The sequence below is a fragment of the Silene latifolia genome, unplaced genomic scaffold (assembly GCF_048544455.1).
Source record: "Silene latifolia isolate original U9 population unplaced genomic scaffold, ASM4854445v1 scaffold_160, whole genome shotgun sequence".
Taxonomy (NCBI): Eukaryota; Viridiplantae; Streptophyta; class Magnoliopsida; order Caryophyllales; family Caryophyllaceae; genus Silene; species Silene latifolia.
Genome location: NW_027413144.1, coordinates 335,528 through 350,139, shown reverse-complemented (window position 1 = coordinate 350,139; position 14,612 = coordinate 335,528).

Here is a 14,612-nt window from a genome sequence, read left to right as displayed (position 1 = left end):
ATTCTCTGGAAATCACATATAAATTTCTCGGGTCAGATAAAGCGGCCACGCAAAGTTTGAGCACCAACGGAAGATATTTGGGGGTGCCGGTGTGCCAGAAACCAGCATTCGCCGAAACTCGGATTATCGTCAAAAATGCTTTAAAGCTCGTTATTTGAGGCTGAAATCGAACAGGTTAATTCCTGAAATGAGCTCGGACGCGTGATTATAAAACAGGGGGAAAAAGAAACAGAGTCCGGTACGACCTTCCGAACGGCTGAAATTGAAGTGTATAATACACGGTTTTTAGGGATTCCAGGGTCCCGCAACAAAATTCTCCGGAAATCACATAGAAAGTTCCTCGGGTCCGATAAAGCGGCCACGCAAAGTTTGCGCACCAATGGAAGACATTTGGGGGTGTCGGTGTGCCACAAACCAGCATTCGCCGAAACTCGGATTATCGTCAAAAATGTGTTAAAGCTCGTTATTTGAGGCTGAAATCGAACAGGTTAATTCCAGAAATGAGCTCGAACGCTTGATTGAAAAACGGGGAGAAAAAAAAAGGGTCCTAGATCGACCTTCCGAACGGATCAAATTGAAGTGTATAATACACGGTTTTTGGGATTCGGTCCCTAAGAAAATTCTCCGGATATCACATAAAAAGTTTCTCGGGTCAGATAAAGCGCCCACGCAAAGTTTGAGCACCAACGGAAGACATTTGGGGGTGCCGGTGTGCCACAAACCAGCATTCGCCGAAACTCGGATTATCGTCAAAAATGCTTTTAAGCTCGTTATTTGAGGTTGAAATCGAACAAGGTAATTCCTGAAATGAGCTCGGATACGTGATTTAAAAACAGGGAGAAAAAGAACCAGGGTCCGGTACGACCTTCCGAACGGCTGAAATTGAAGTGTATAATACACGGTTTTTCGGGATTCCGGGGTCCCGGAACAAAATTCTCCGGAAATCACATAGAAAGTTCCTCGGGTCTGATAAAGCGCCCACTCAAAGTTTGAACACCAACAGAAGATATTTGGGGGCGGTGTGCCTGACAAACCAAAGATTAAAACTCGGATTATCGTGAAAAATGTGTTAAAGCTCGTTATTTGAGGCCGAAATCGAACAGGTTAATTCTGAAATGAGCTCGGACGCGTGATTGAAAAATAGGGAGAAAAAGAAACGGGTCCTGCGACCTTACGAACAGTGAAATTGAAGTGTATAATACACGGTTTTTCGGGATTCCGGAACAAAATTCTCCGGAAATCACATAGAAAGTTTCTCGGGTGAGATAAAGCGGCCACGCAAAGTTTGAGCACCAACGGAAGACATTTGGGGGTGTCGGTGTGCCACAAACCAGCATTCGCCGAAACTCGGATTATCGTGAAAAATGTGTTATAGCTCGTTATTTGAGGCTGAAATCGAACAGGTTAATTTCTGAAATGAGCTCGGACGCGTGATTGATAAACAGGGAGAAAAAGAAACAGGGTCCGGTACGAACTTCCGAACGGCTGAAATTGAAGTGTATAATACTCGTTTTTTCGGGATTCCGGGGTCCCGAGAAAATTCTCCGGAAATCACATAGAAAGTTCTTCGGGTCAGATAAAGCAACCACGCAATTTTTTAGCACCAACGGAAGACATTTGGGGGTGCCGGTGTGCCAGAAACCAAAGATTCGCGAAACTCGGATTATCGTGAAAAATGTGTTAAAGCTCGTTATTTGAGGTCAAAATCGAACAGTTAATTCTGAAATGAGCTCGGACTCGTGATTGAAAAACAGGGAAAAAAGAAACGAGGGTCCCAGATTTACCTTCCGAACGGTGAAATTGAAGTGTATAATACACGGTTTTTCGGGATTCCGGGGTCCCGGAACAAAATTCTCCGGAAATCACATATAAAGTTCTCGGGTCCAGATAAAGCGGCCACGCAAAGTTTGAGCACCAACGGAAGATATTTGGGGTGCGGTGTGCGAAAACCAAGCACTCGCAAAACTCGGATTATCGTCAAAAATGCTTTAAAGCTCGTTATTTGAGGTGAAATCGAACGAGTTAATTCTGAAATGAGCTCGGACGCGTGATTATAAAACGGGGAAAAAAAAGCAGTCCCAGTCACGACCTTCCGAACGGGTGAAATTGAAGTGTATAATACACGGTTTTTTAGGGATTAGGGTCCCGCAACAAAATTCTCCGAAAATCACATAGAAAGTTCCTCGGGTCCGATAAAGCGGCCACGCAAAGTTTGAGCACCAACGGAAGACATTTAGGGGTGTCGGTGTGCCTGAAACCAAACATTCGCCGAACTCTGGATTATCGTCAAAAATGTGTTAAAGCTCGTTATTTGAGGTTTGAAATCGAACAGTTAATTCTGAAATGAGCTCGGACGCTTGATTGAAAAACAGGAGAAAAAAAACAGGTCCGATCGACCTTCCGAACGGATGAAATTGAAGTGTATAATACACGGTTTTTCGGGATTCCGGGGTCCCAGAAGAAAATTCTCCGGAAATCACATAAATAGTTTCTCGGGTCAGATAAAGCGCCCACGCAATGTTTGAGCACCAACGGAAGACATTTGGGGGTGCCGGTGTGCCACAAACCAGCATTCGCCGAAACTCGGATTATCGTCAAAAATGCTTTTAAGCTCGTTAGTTGAGGTTGAAATCGAACAAGGTAATTCCTGAAATGAGCTCGGATACGTGATTTAAAAACGGGAGAGAAAAGAACCGGGTCCTATTTACCTTCCGAACAGTGAAATTGAAGTGTATAATACACGGTTTTTCGGGATTCCGGGTTCCGGAACAAAATTCTCCGGAAATCACATTGAAAGTTCCTCGGGTCGATAAAGCGCCCACGCAAAGTTTGAACACCAACAAAGATATTTGGGGTGCTTGGTGTGTACAAACCAAGTTCGCCAAACTCGGATCATCGTGAAAAATGTGTTAAAGCTCGTTATTTGAGGCTGAAATCGAACGGGTTAATTCCTGAAATGAGCTCGGACGCGTGATTGAAAAATAGGAGAAAAAGAAACGGTCCGTCGACCTTCGAACGGTGAAATTGAAGTGTATAATACACGTTTTTCGGGATTCCGGAACAAAATTCTCCGGAAATTACATAGAAAGTTTCTCGGGTCAGATAAAGCGGCCACGCAAAGTTTGAGCACCAACGGAAGACATTTGGGGTGTCGGTGTGCCACAAACCAAGATTCGCAAAACTCGGATTATCGTGAAAAATGTGTTATAGCTCGTTATTTGAGGTCGAAATCGAACAGTTTAATTTACGAAATGAGCTCGGACGCGTGATTGATAAACGGGGAGAAAAAACAGGTCCGTCGAACTTCCGAACGCAGTGAAATTGAAGTGTATAATACTCGGTTTTTTTAGGGATTAGGTCCCGGAAGAAAATTCTCCGGAAATCACATAGAAAGTTCTTGGTCGGATAAAGCAACCACGCAATGTTTTAGCACCAACGGAAGACATTTGGGGGTGCCGGTGTGCCGAAAACCGAAGATTCGCGCGAAACTCGGGTTATCGTGAAAAATGTGTTAAAGCTCGTTATTTGAGGTCGAAATCGAACAGGTTAATTCCTGAAATGAGCTCGGACGCGTGATTGAAAAAACAGGGAAAAAAGAAACAGTCCTGACCTTCCGAACGGCTGAAATTTAAGTGTATAATACACGGTTTTTCGGGATTCCGGGGTCCCGGAACAAAATTCTCCGGAAATCACATATAAAGTTCTCGGGTCAGATAAAGCGGCCACGCAAAGTTTGAGCACCAACGGATGATATTTGGGGGTGCCGGTGTGCCAGAAACCAGCATTCGCCGAAACTCGGATTATCGTCAAAAATGCTTTAAAGCTCGTTATTTGAGGCTGAAATCGAACAGGTTAATTCCTGAAATGAGCTCGGACGCGTGATTATAAAACGGGGGAAAAAGAAACAGAGTCCGGTACGACCTTCCGAACGGCTGAAATTGAAGTGTATAATACACGGTTTTTAGGGATTCCGGGGTCCCGCAACAAAATTCTCCGGAAATCACATAGAAAGTTCCTCGGGTCTGATAAAGCGCCCACGCAAAGTTTGAACACCAACAGAAGATATTTGGGGTGCTTGGTGTACCACAAACCAAGATTCGCCGAAACTCGGATTATCGTGAAAAATGTGTTAAAGCTCGTTATTTGAGGCTGAAATCGAACAGGTTAATTCTGAAATGAGCTCGGACGCGTGATTGAAAAATAGGGAGAAAAAGAAACAGGGTCCGGTACGACCTTCCGAACGGCTGAAATTGAAGTGTATAATACACGGTTTTTCGGGATTCCGGGGTCCCGGAACAAAATTCTCCGGAAATCACATAGAAAGTTCCTCGGGTCAGATAAAGCGGCCACGCAAAGTTTGGGCACCAACGGAAGACATTTGGGGGTGTCGGTGTGCCACAAACCAGCATTCGCCGAAACTCGGATTATCGTGAAAAATGTGTTATAGCTCGTTATTTGAGGTCAAATCGAACAGTTAATTCTGAAATGAGCTCGGACGCGTGATTGATAAACGGGAGAAAAAGAAACGGGTCCTAGAGTACGACCTTCCGACCTTTGAAATTGAAGTGTATAATACACGGTTTTTCGGGATTCCCGGTCCAGGAACAAAATTCTCCGGAAATCACATAGAAAGTTCCTCAGGTCAGATAAAGCGCCCACACAAAGTTTGAGCACCAACGAAAGATATTTGGGGGTGCCGGTGTGCCACAAACCAGCATTCGCCGAAACTCGGATTATCGTGAAAAATGTGTTAAAGCTCGTTATTTGAGGCTGAAATCGAATAGGTTAATTCCTGAAATGAGCTCGGACGCGTGATTGAAAAACAGGGAGAAAAAGAAACAGGGTCCGGTACGACCTTCCGAACGGCTGAAATTGAAATGTATAATACACGGTTTTTCGGGATTCCGGGTCCCGGAACAAAATTCTCCAGAAATCACATAGAAAGTTCCTCGGGTCAGATAAAGCGGCCACGCAAAGTTTGAGCACCAACGGAAGACATTTGGGGGTGTCGGTGTGCCACAAACCAGCATTCGCCGAAACTCGGATTATCGTGAAAAATGTGTTATAGCTCGTTATTTGAGGCTGAAAACGAACAGGTTAATTCCTGAAATGAGCTCGGACGCGTGATTGTTAAACAGGGAGAAAAAGAAACAGGGTCCGGTACGACCTTCCGAACGGCTGAAATTGAAGTGTATAGTACTCGGTTTTTCGGGATTCTGGGGTCCCGGAAGAAAATTCTCCGGAAATCACATAGAAAGTTCCTCGGGTCAGATAAAGCGCCCACGCAAAGTTTGAGCACCAACAGAAGAAATTTGGGGATGCCGGTGTGCCAGAAACCAGCATTCGCCGAAACTCGGGTTATCGTGAAAAATGTGTTAAAGCTCGTTATTTGAGGCTGAAATCGAACAGGTTAATTCCTGAAATGAGCTCGGACACGTGATTGAAAAACAGGGAGAAAAAGAAACGGGTCCGGTCGACCTTCCGAACGGTGAAAATGAAGGGTATAATACACGGTTTTCGGGATTAAAGTCCCTAAGAAAATTCTCCGGAAATCACATAGAAAGTTCTTCGGGTCAGATAAAGCAACCACGCAAAGTTTGAGCACCAACGGAAGACATTTGGGGGTGCCGGTGTGCCAGAAACCAGCATTCGCCGAAACTCGGGTTATCGTAAAAAATGTGTTAAAACTCGTTATTTGAGGCTGAAATCGAACAGGTTAATTCCTGAAATGAGCTCGGACGCTTGATTGAAAAACACGGAGAAAAAAAAACAGGGTCCGGTACGACCTTCCGAACGGCTGAAATTGAAGTGTGTAATACACGGTTTTGAGGGATTTCGGGGTCCCGGAACAAAATTCTCCGGAAATTACATATAAAGTTCCTCGGGCTAGATAAAGCGCCCACACAAAGTTTGAGCACCAACGGAAGACATTTGGGGGTGCCAGTGTGCCAGAAACCAGCATTCACCGAGACTCGGATTATCGTCAAAAATGCTTTAAAGCTCGTTATTTGAGGCTGAAATCGAACAGGTTAATTCTGAAATGAGCTCGGACACGTGATTGGAAAACAAGGAGAAAAAGAAACAGGGTCCGGTACGACCTTCCGAACGGCTGAAATTGAAGTGTATAATACACGGTTTTTCGGGATTCCGGGTCCAGGAACAAAATTCTCCGGAAATCACATAGAAAGTTCCTCGGGTCAGATAAAGCGTCCACGCAAAGTTTGAACACCAACAGAAGATATTTGGGGGTGCCGGTGTGCCACAAACCAGCATTCGCCGAAACTCGGATTATCGTGAAAAATGTGTTAAAGCTCGTTATTTGAGGTTGAAATCGAATAGGTTAATTCCTGAAATGAGCTCGGACGCGTGATTGAAAAACAGGGAGAAAAAGAAACAGGGTCCGGTACGACCTTCCGAACGGCTGAAATTGAAATGTATAATACACGGTTTTTCGGGATTCCGGGGTCCCGGAACAAAATTCTCCAGAAATCACATAGAAAGTTCCTCGGGTCAGATAAAGCGGCCACGCAAAGTTTGGGCACCAACGGAAGACATTTGGGGGTGTCGGTGTGCTACAAACCAGCATTCGCCGAAACTCGGATTATCGTGAAAAATGTGTTATAGCTCGTTATTTGAGGCTGAAATCGAACAGATTAATTCCTGAAATGAGCTCGGACGCGTGATTGATAAACAGGGAGAAAAAGAAACAGGGTCCTGCATTTACGACCTTCCGAACGGTTCAAATTGAAGTGTATAATACACGGTTTTTTGGGATTCCGGGTCCAGGAACAAAATTCTCCTGGAAATCACATAGAAAGTTCCTCGGTCGGATAAAGCGCCCACACAAAGTTTGAACACCAACGAGAAGATATTTGGGGTGCCGGTGTGCCTGAAACCAAAGATTCGCCGAAACTCGGATTATCGTGAAAAATGTGTTAAAGCTCGTTATTTGAGGCTGAAATCGAACAGGTTAATTCCTGAAATGAGCTCGGATAAGTGATTTAAAAACAGGGTAAAAGAAAACAGGGTCCGTTACGACCTTCCGAACGGCTGAAATTGAAGTGTATAATACACGGTTTTTCGGGATTCCGGGGTCCCGGAACAAAATTCTCCGGAAATTACATAGAAAGTTCCTCGGGTCCGATAAAGCGTCCACGCAAAGTTTGAGTACCAACGGAAGACATTTGGGGGTGCCGGTGTGCCACAAACCAGCATTCGCCGAAACTCGGATTATCGTCAAAAATGTGTTAAAGCTCTTTATTTGAGGCTGAAATCGAACAGGTTAATTCCTGAAATGAGCTCGGACGCTTGATTGAAAAACAGGGAGAAAAAGAAACAGGGTCTGGTACGACCTTCCGAACGTCTGAAATTGAACGGTATAATACACGGTTTTTGGGGATTCCGGGGTCCCGGAACAAAATTCTCCGGAAATCACATATAAAGTTCCTTGGGTCAGATAAAGCGCCCACGCAAAGTTTGAACACCAACGGAAGACATTTGGGGGTGCCGGTGTGCCACAAACCAGCATTCGCCGAAACTCGGATTATCGTCAAAAATGTGTTAAAGCTCGTTATTTGAGGCTGAAATCGAACAGGTTAATTTCTGAAATGAGCTCGGACGCGAGAGTGAAAAACAGGGAGAAAAAGAAACAGGGTCCGGTACGACCTTCCGAACGGCTGAAATTGAAGTGTATAATACACGGTTTTTCGGGATTCCGGGGTCCAGTAACAAAATTCTCCGGAAATCACATAGAAAGTTCCTCGGGTCAGATAAAGCGGCCACGCAAAGTTTGAGCACCAACGAAAGATATTTGGGGGTGCCGGTGTGCCACAAACCAGCATTCGCCGAAACTCGGATTATCGTGAAAAATGTGTTAAAGCTCGTTATTTGAGGTTGAAATCGAATAGGTTAATTCCTGAAATGAGCTCGGACGCGTGATTGAAAAACAGGGAGAAAAAGAAACAGGGTCCGGTACGACCTTCCGAACGACTGAAATTGAAGTGTATAATACACGGTTTTCGGGATTCCGGTCCATAACAAAATTCTCCGGAAATCACATAGAAAGTTCCTCGGGTCGAGATAAAGCGCCCACGCAAAGTTTGAACACCAACGAGAAGATATTTGGGGTGCTTGGTGTGCCACAAACCAAGATTCGCCGAAACTCGGATTATCGTGAAAAATGTGTTAAAGCTCGTTATTTGAGGCTGAAATCGAATAGGTTAATTCCTGAAATGAGCTCGGACGCGTGATTGAAAAACAGGGAGAATAAGAAACAGGGTCCGGTACGACCTTCCGAACGGCTGAAATTGAAATGTATAATACACGGTTTTTCGGGATTCCGGGGTCCCGGAACAAAATTCTCCAGAAATCACATAGAAAGTTCCTCTGGTCAGATAAAGCGGCCACGCAAAGTTTGGGCACCAACGGAAGACATTTGGGGTGTCGGTGTGCTACAAACCAGCATTCGCCGAAACTCGGATTATCGTGAAAAATGTGTTATAGCTCGTTATTTGAGGCTGAAATCGAACAGATTAATTCCTGAAATGAGCTCGGACGCGTGATTGATAAACAGGGAGAAAAAGAAACAGGGTCCGGTACGACCTTCCGAACGGCTGAAATTGAAGTGTATAATACACGGTTTTTCGGGATTCCGGGGTCCAGGAACAAAATTCTCCGGAAATCACATAGAAAGTTCCTCGGTCAGATAAAGCGCCCACACAAAGTTTGAACACCAACAGAAGATATTTGGGGGTGCCGGTGTGCCACAAACCAGCATTCGCCGAAACTCGGATTATCGTGAAAAATGTGTTAAAGCTCGTTATTTGAGGCTGAAATCGAATAGGTTAATTCCTGAAATGAGCTCGGACGCGTGATTGAAAAACAGGGAGAAAAAGAAACAGGGTCCGGTACGACCTTCCGAACGGCTGAAATTGAAATGTATAATACACGGTTTTTCGGGTTTCCGGGGTCCCGGAACAAAATTCTCCAGAAATCACATAGAAAGTTCCTCGGGTCAGATAAAGCGGCCACGCAAAGTTTGGGCACCAACGGAAGACATTTGGGGGTGTCGGTGTGCCACAAACCAGCATTCGCCGAAACTCGGATTATCGTGAAAAATGTGTTATAGCTCGTTATTTGAGGCTGAAAACGAACAGGTTAATTCCTGAAATGAGCTCGGACGCGTGATTGTTAAACAGGTAGAAAAAGAAACAGGGTCCGGTACGACCTTCCGAACGCAAATTTGAAATTGAAGTGTATAGTACTCGGTTTTCGGGATTACAGGGTCCCTAAGAAAATTCTCCGGAAATCACATAGAAAGTTCCTCGGGTCAGATAAAGCGCCCACGCAAAGTTTGAGCACCAACAGAAGAAATTTGGGGATGCGGTGTGCCGAAACCGAAGATTCGCCGAAACTCGGGTTATCGTAAAAATGTGTTAAAGCTCGTTATTTGAGGTCAAATCGAACAGTTAATTCCTGAAATGAGCTCGGACACGTGATTGAAAAACAGAGGAGAAAAAGAAACGGGGGTCCGGTCGACCTTCCGAACGGATGAAAATGAAGTGTATAATACACGGTTTTTCGGGATTCCGTGGTCCCGGAAGAAAATTCTCCGGAAATCACATAGAAAGTTCTTCGGGTCAGATAAAGCAACCACGCAAAGTTTGAGCACCAACGGAAGACATTTGGGGGTGCCGGTGTGCCAGAAACCAGCATTCGCCGAAACTCGGGTTATCGTGAAAAATGTGTTAAAGCTCGTTATTTGAGGCTGAAATCGAACAGGTTAATTCCTGAAATGAGCTCGGACGCGTGATTGAAAAACAGGGAGAAAAAGAAACAGGTCCTCGACCTTCCGAACGGCTGAAATTGAAGTGTATAATACACGGTGTTTCGGGATTCCGGGGTCCCGGAACAAAATTCTCCGGAAATAACATATAAATTTCTCGGGTCAGATAAAGCGGCCACGCAAAGTTTGAGCACCAACGGAAGATATTTGGGGGTGCCGGTGTGCCACAAACCAGCATTCGTCGAAACTCGGATTATCGTGAAAAATGTGTTAAAGCTCGTTATTTGAGGTTGAAATCGAACAGGTTAATTCCTGAAATGAGCTCGGACGCGTGATTGAAAAACAAGGAGAAAAAGAAACAGGGTCCGATACGACCTTCCGAACGGCTGAAATTGAAGTGTATAATACACGGTTTTTCGGGATTCCGGGGTCCCGGAACAAAATTCTCCGGAAATCACATAGAAAGTTCCTCGGGTCAGATAAAGCGCCCACGCAAAGTTTGAACACCAACGGAAGACATTTGGGGGTGCCGGTGTGCCACAAACCAGCATTCGTCGAAACTCGGATTATCGTGAAAAATGTGTTAAAGCTCGTTATTTGAGGCTGAAATCGAACAGGTTAATTCCTGAAATGAGCTCGGATACGTGATTTAAAAACAGGGAGAAAAGAAAACAGGGTCCGGTACGACCTTCCGAACGGCTGAAATTGAAGTGTATAATACACGGTTTTTCGGGATTCCGGGGTCCCGGAACAAAATTCTCCGGAAATTACATAGAAAGTTCCCCGGGTCCGATAAAGCGTCCACGCAAAGTTTGAGCACCAACGGAAGACATTTGGGGGTGCCGGTGTGCCACAAACCAGCATTCGCCGAAACTCGGATTATCGTCAAAAATGTGTTAAAGCTCTTTATTTGAGGCTGAAATCGAACAGGTTAATTCCTGAAATGAGCTCGGACACTTGATTGAAAAACAGGGAGAAAAAGAAACAGGGTCTGGTACGACCTTCCGAACGTCTGAAATTGAACGGTATAATACACGGTTTTTGGGGATTCCGGGGTCCCGGAACAAAATTCTCCGGAAATCACATATAAAGTTCCTCGGGTCAGATAAAGCTTCCACGCAAATTTTGAACACCAACGGAAGACATTTGGGGGTGCCGGTGTGCCACAAACCAGCATTCGCCGAAACTCGGATTATCGTCAAAAATGTGTTAAAGCTCTTTATTTGAGGCTGAAATCGAACAGGTTAATTCCTGAAATGAGCTCGGACACTTGATTGAAAAACAGGGAGAAAAAGAAACAGGGTCCGATACGACCTTCTAAACGGCTGAAATTGAAGTGTATAATACACGGTTTTTCGGGATTCCGGGGTTCCGGAACAAAATTCTCTGGAAATTACATTGAAAGTTCCTCGGGTCAGATAAAGCGCCCACGCAAAGTTTGAGCACCAACGGAAGACATTTGGGGGTGCCGGTGTGCCACAAACCAGCATTCGCCGAAACTCGGATTATCGTGAAAAATGTGTTAAAGCTCGTTATTTGAGGCTGAAATCGAACAGGTTAATTTATGAAATGAGCTCGGACGCGTAAGTGAAAAACAGGGAGAAAAAGAAACGGGTCCTCAGACGACCTTCCGAACGGCTGAAATTGAAGTGTATAATACACGGTTTTTCGGGATTCCGGGGTCCCGGAACAAAATTCTCCGGAAATCACATAGAAAGTTATTCGGGCCAGATAAAGCGGCCACGCAAAGTTTCTGCACCAATGGAAGACATTTGAAGGTGCCGGTGTGCCACAAACCAGCATTCGCCGAAACTCGGATTATCGTAAAAAATGCTTTAAAGCTCGTTATTTGAGGTGGAATCTAACGGGTTAATTCTGAAATGAGCTCGGACGCGTGATTGAAAAACGGGAGAAAAAGAAACGGTCCCAGACGACCTTCCGAACAGCTGAAATTGAAGTGTATAATACACGGTTTTTCAGGATTCCGGGGTCCCGGAACAAAATTCTCCGGAAATCACATATAAAGTTCCTTGGGTCAGATAAAGCGGCCACGCAAAGTTTGAGCACCAACGGAAGTTATTTGGGGTTGCCGGTGTGCCACAAACCAGCATTCGTCGAAACTCGGATTATCGTCAAAAATGTGTTAAAGCTCGTTATTTGAGGCTGAAATCGAACAGGTTAATTCCTGAAATGAGCTCGGACGCGTGATTGAAAAACAGGGAGAAAAAGAAACAGGGTCCGGTACGACCTTCCGAACAGCTGAAATTGAAGTGTATAATACACGGTTTTTCAGGATTCCGGGGTCCCGGAACAAAATTCTCCGGAAATCACATATAAAGTTCCTTGGGTCAGATAAAGCTGCCACGCAAAGTTTGAGCACCAACGGAAGTTATTTGGGGTTGCCGGTGTGCCACAAACCAGCATTCGCCGAAACTCGGATTATCGTGAAAAATGTGTAAAAGCTCGTTATTTGAGGCTGAAATCGAACAGGTTAATTTATGAAATGAGCTCGGACGCGTGAGTGAAAAACAGGGAGAAAAAGAAACAGGGTCCGGTACGACCTTCCGAACGGCTGAAATTGAAGTGTATAATACACGGTTTTTCGGGATTCCGGGGTCCCGGAACAAAATTCTCCGGAAATCACATAGAAAGTTCTTCGGGCCAGATAAAACGGCCACGCAAAGTTTGTGCACCAATGGAAGACATTTGGGGGTGCCGGTGTGCCACAAACCAGCATTCGCCGAAACTCGGATTATCGTAAAAAATGCTTTAAAGCTCGTTATTTGAGGCTGGAATCGAACAGGTTAATTCCTGAAATGAGCTCGGACGCGTGATTGAAAAACAGGGAGAAAAAGAAACAGGGTCCGGTACGACCTTCCGAACGGCTGAAATTGAAATGTATAATACACGGTTTTTCGGGATTCTGGGGTCCCGGAACAAAATTCTCCAGAAATCACATAGAAAGTACCTCGGGTCAGATAAAGTGGCCACGCAAAGTTTGGGCACCAACGGAAGACATTTGGGGGTGTCGGTGTGCCACAAACCAACATTCCCCGAAACTCGGATTATCGTGAAAAATGTGTTATAGCTCGTTATTTGAGGCTGAAAACGAACAGGTTAATTCCTGAAATGAGCTCGGACGCGTGATTGTTAAACAGGGAGAAAAAGAAACAGGGTCCGGTACGACCTTTCGAACTGCTGAAATTGAAGTGTATAGTACTCGGTTTTTCGGGATTCTGGGGTCCCGGAAGAAAATTCTCCGGAAATCACATAGAAAGTTCCTCGGGTCTGATAAAGCGCCCACGCAAAGTTTGAACACCAACAGAAGATATTTGGGGGTGCCGGTGTGCCACAAACCAGCATTCGCCGAAACTCGGATTATCGTGAAAAATGTGTTAAAGCTCGTTATTTGAGGCTGAAATCGAATAGGTTAATTCCTGAAATGAGCTCGGACGCGTGATTGAAAAACAGGGAGAAAAAGAAACAGGGTCCGGTTCGACCTTCCGAACGGCTGAAATTGAAATGTATAATACACGGTTTTTCGGGATTCCGGGGTCCCGGAACAAAATTCTCCAGAAATCACATAGAAAGTTCCTCTGGTCAGATAAAGCGGCCACGCAAAGTTTGGGCACCAACTGTAATACCCCGTAATTTTATATAATAAATTAAACGGATATTATTAAATGGATATTATTATATATTAATTATTATACATTTATATTACTAATTAAGTCGGGTAAATTGTCGAGTCGATAATTATGTTAGGTTATTTTATTTAACTCGCGTCGTATCGGTCCAAGTAATTTAAGACGGGTTTATACGGAATTGTTAGCATCGACCATTTGAACTGTCTCAAAATGTCCAGCCCAAATTAATTATTAATTGTACCATACCCTAACCTTATTAATTAATACTACCCGTACCCTACCCTTGATTAATAATAAGTACTACCCATTTCCCTTAATAAACAAATGGCATGCCTACCATAAACTTCCAAAACCTACCCACTACCCGTTTTAATCTAATAGCACGCCTACCCACTTCTCAAACACCATTCATCTGCTTTTCACGCAAAACGAGAGGGATAGAGAGAGAGTGGAGGTTGACCGTGCAGCAGGGAGGAGCTAGGGACTAGTGTCGACGTCCGTGGGTGGCCGTGGTGGCCGTCGTGGTGGCAGAAAGAGGGTAAGACCGACTCTTTTCCTTTGTTTTCGTTTGGTGTCGGGTTTTTGGGGGTTTGTTCGTGCCTTGTTGGGGCTTTGTTAGTGATTGTTGTCAGGTTATATGAATAGTATGGTGAGTGGCGAGTGTCGTGGTGGTGGTTAGGGTGGTTCATGGTGGGGGTTAGTAACAGTAAAGGGCGGCAGTGATATGGGGTAGCAACGGGTGTTAGTTCGGGTTTTCAGGTGGGTTTTTAGATGGTTAGGTTTGGGTGGTGCCACCGTCGACTAGGGGGAGGTCGACGAGGTGGTGTTGTGGTGTCGGTGTTCATGGGTTAGTGGCGAGTTGAATGGTGGTTGTTGGGCAGTGAATAGTTAATTGTTGCGGTGGTGGAAGAAGGGGAAACAGTGGTGTTTGGTGGTGCGTGGTGGTGAACCAGGCCAAATGGTGGTCAGGGTTCACCTCGCCGGCGAGGGTCGACCCGATGGGGGTGGTTCCTGGTGGCTGGGTCATGGTGGGTACCACGGCTGGTGGTGGACACGGCCTCACGGTGGCCTGTGGTGGTGCGTGAGGGAGTGTGAAGGAGTACGGACGGTTTGGTTGTTTGAAACGGGTTTTATTAATTTAAATCGTTATAATTCGTAATGGGTCGCATTCTTAATTAATT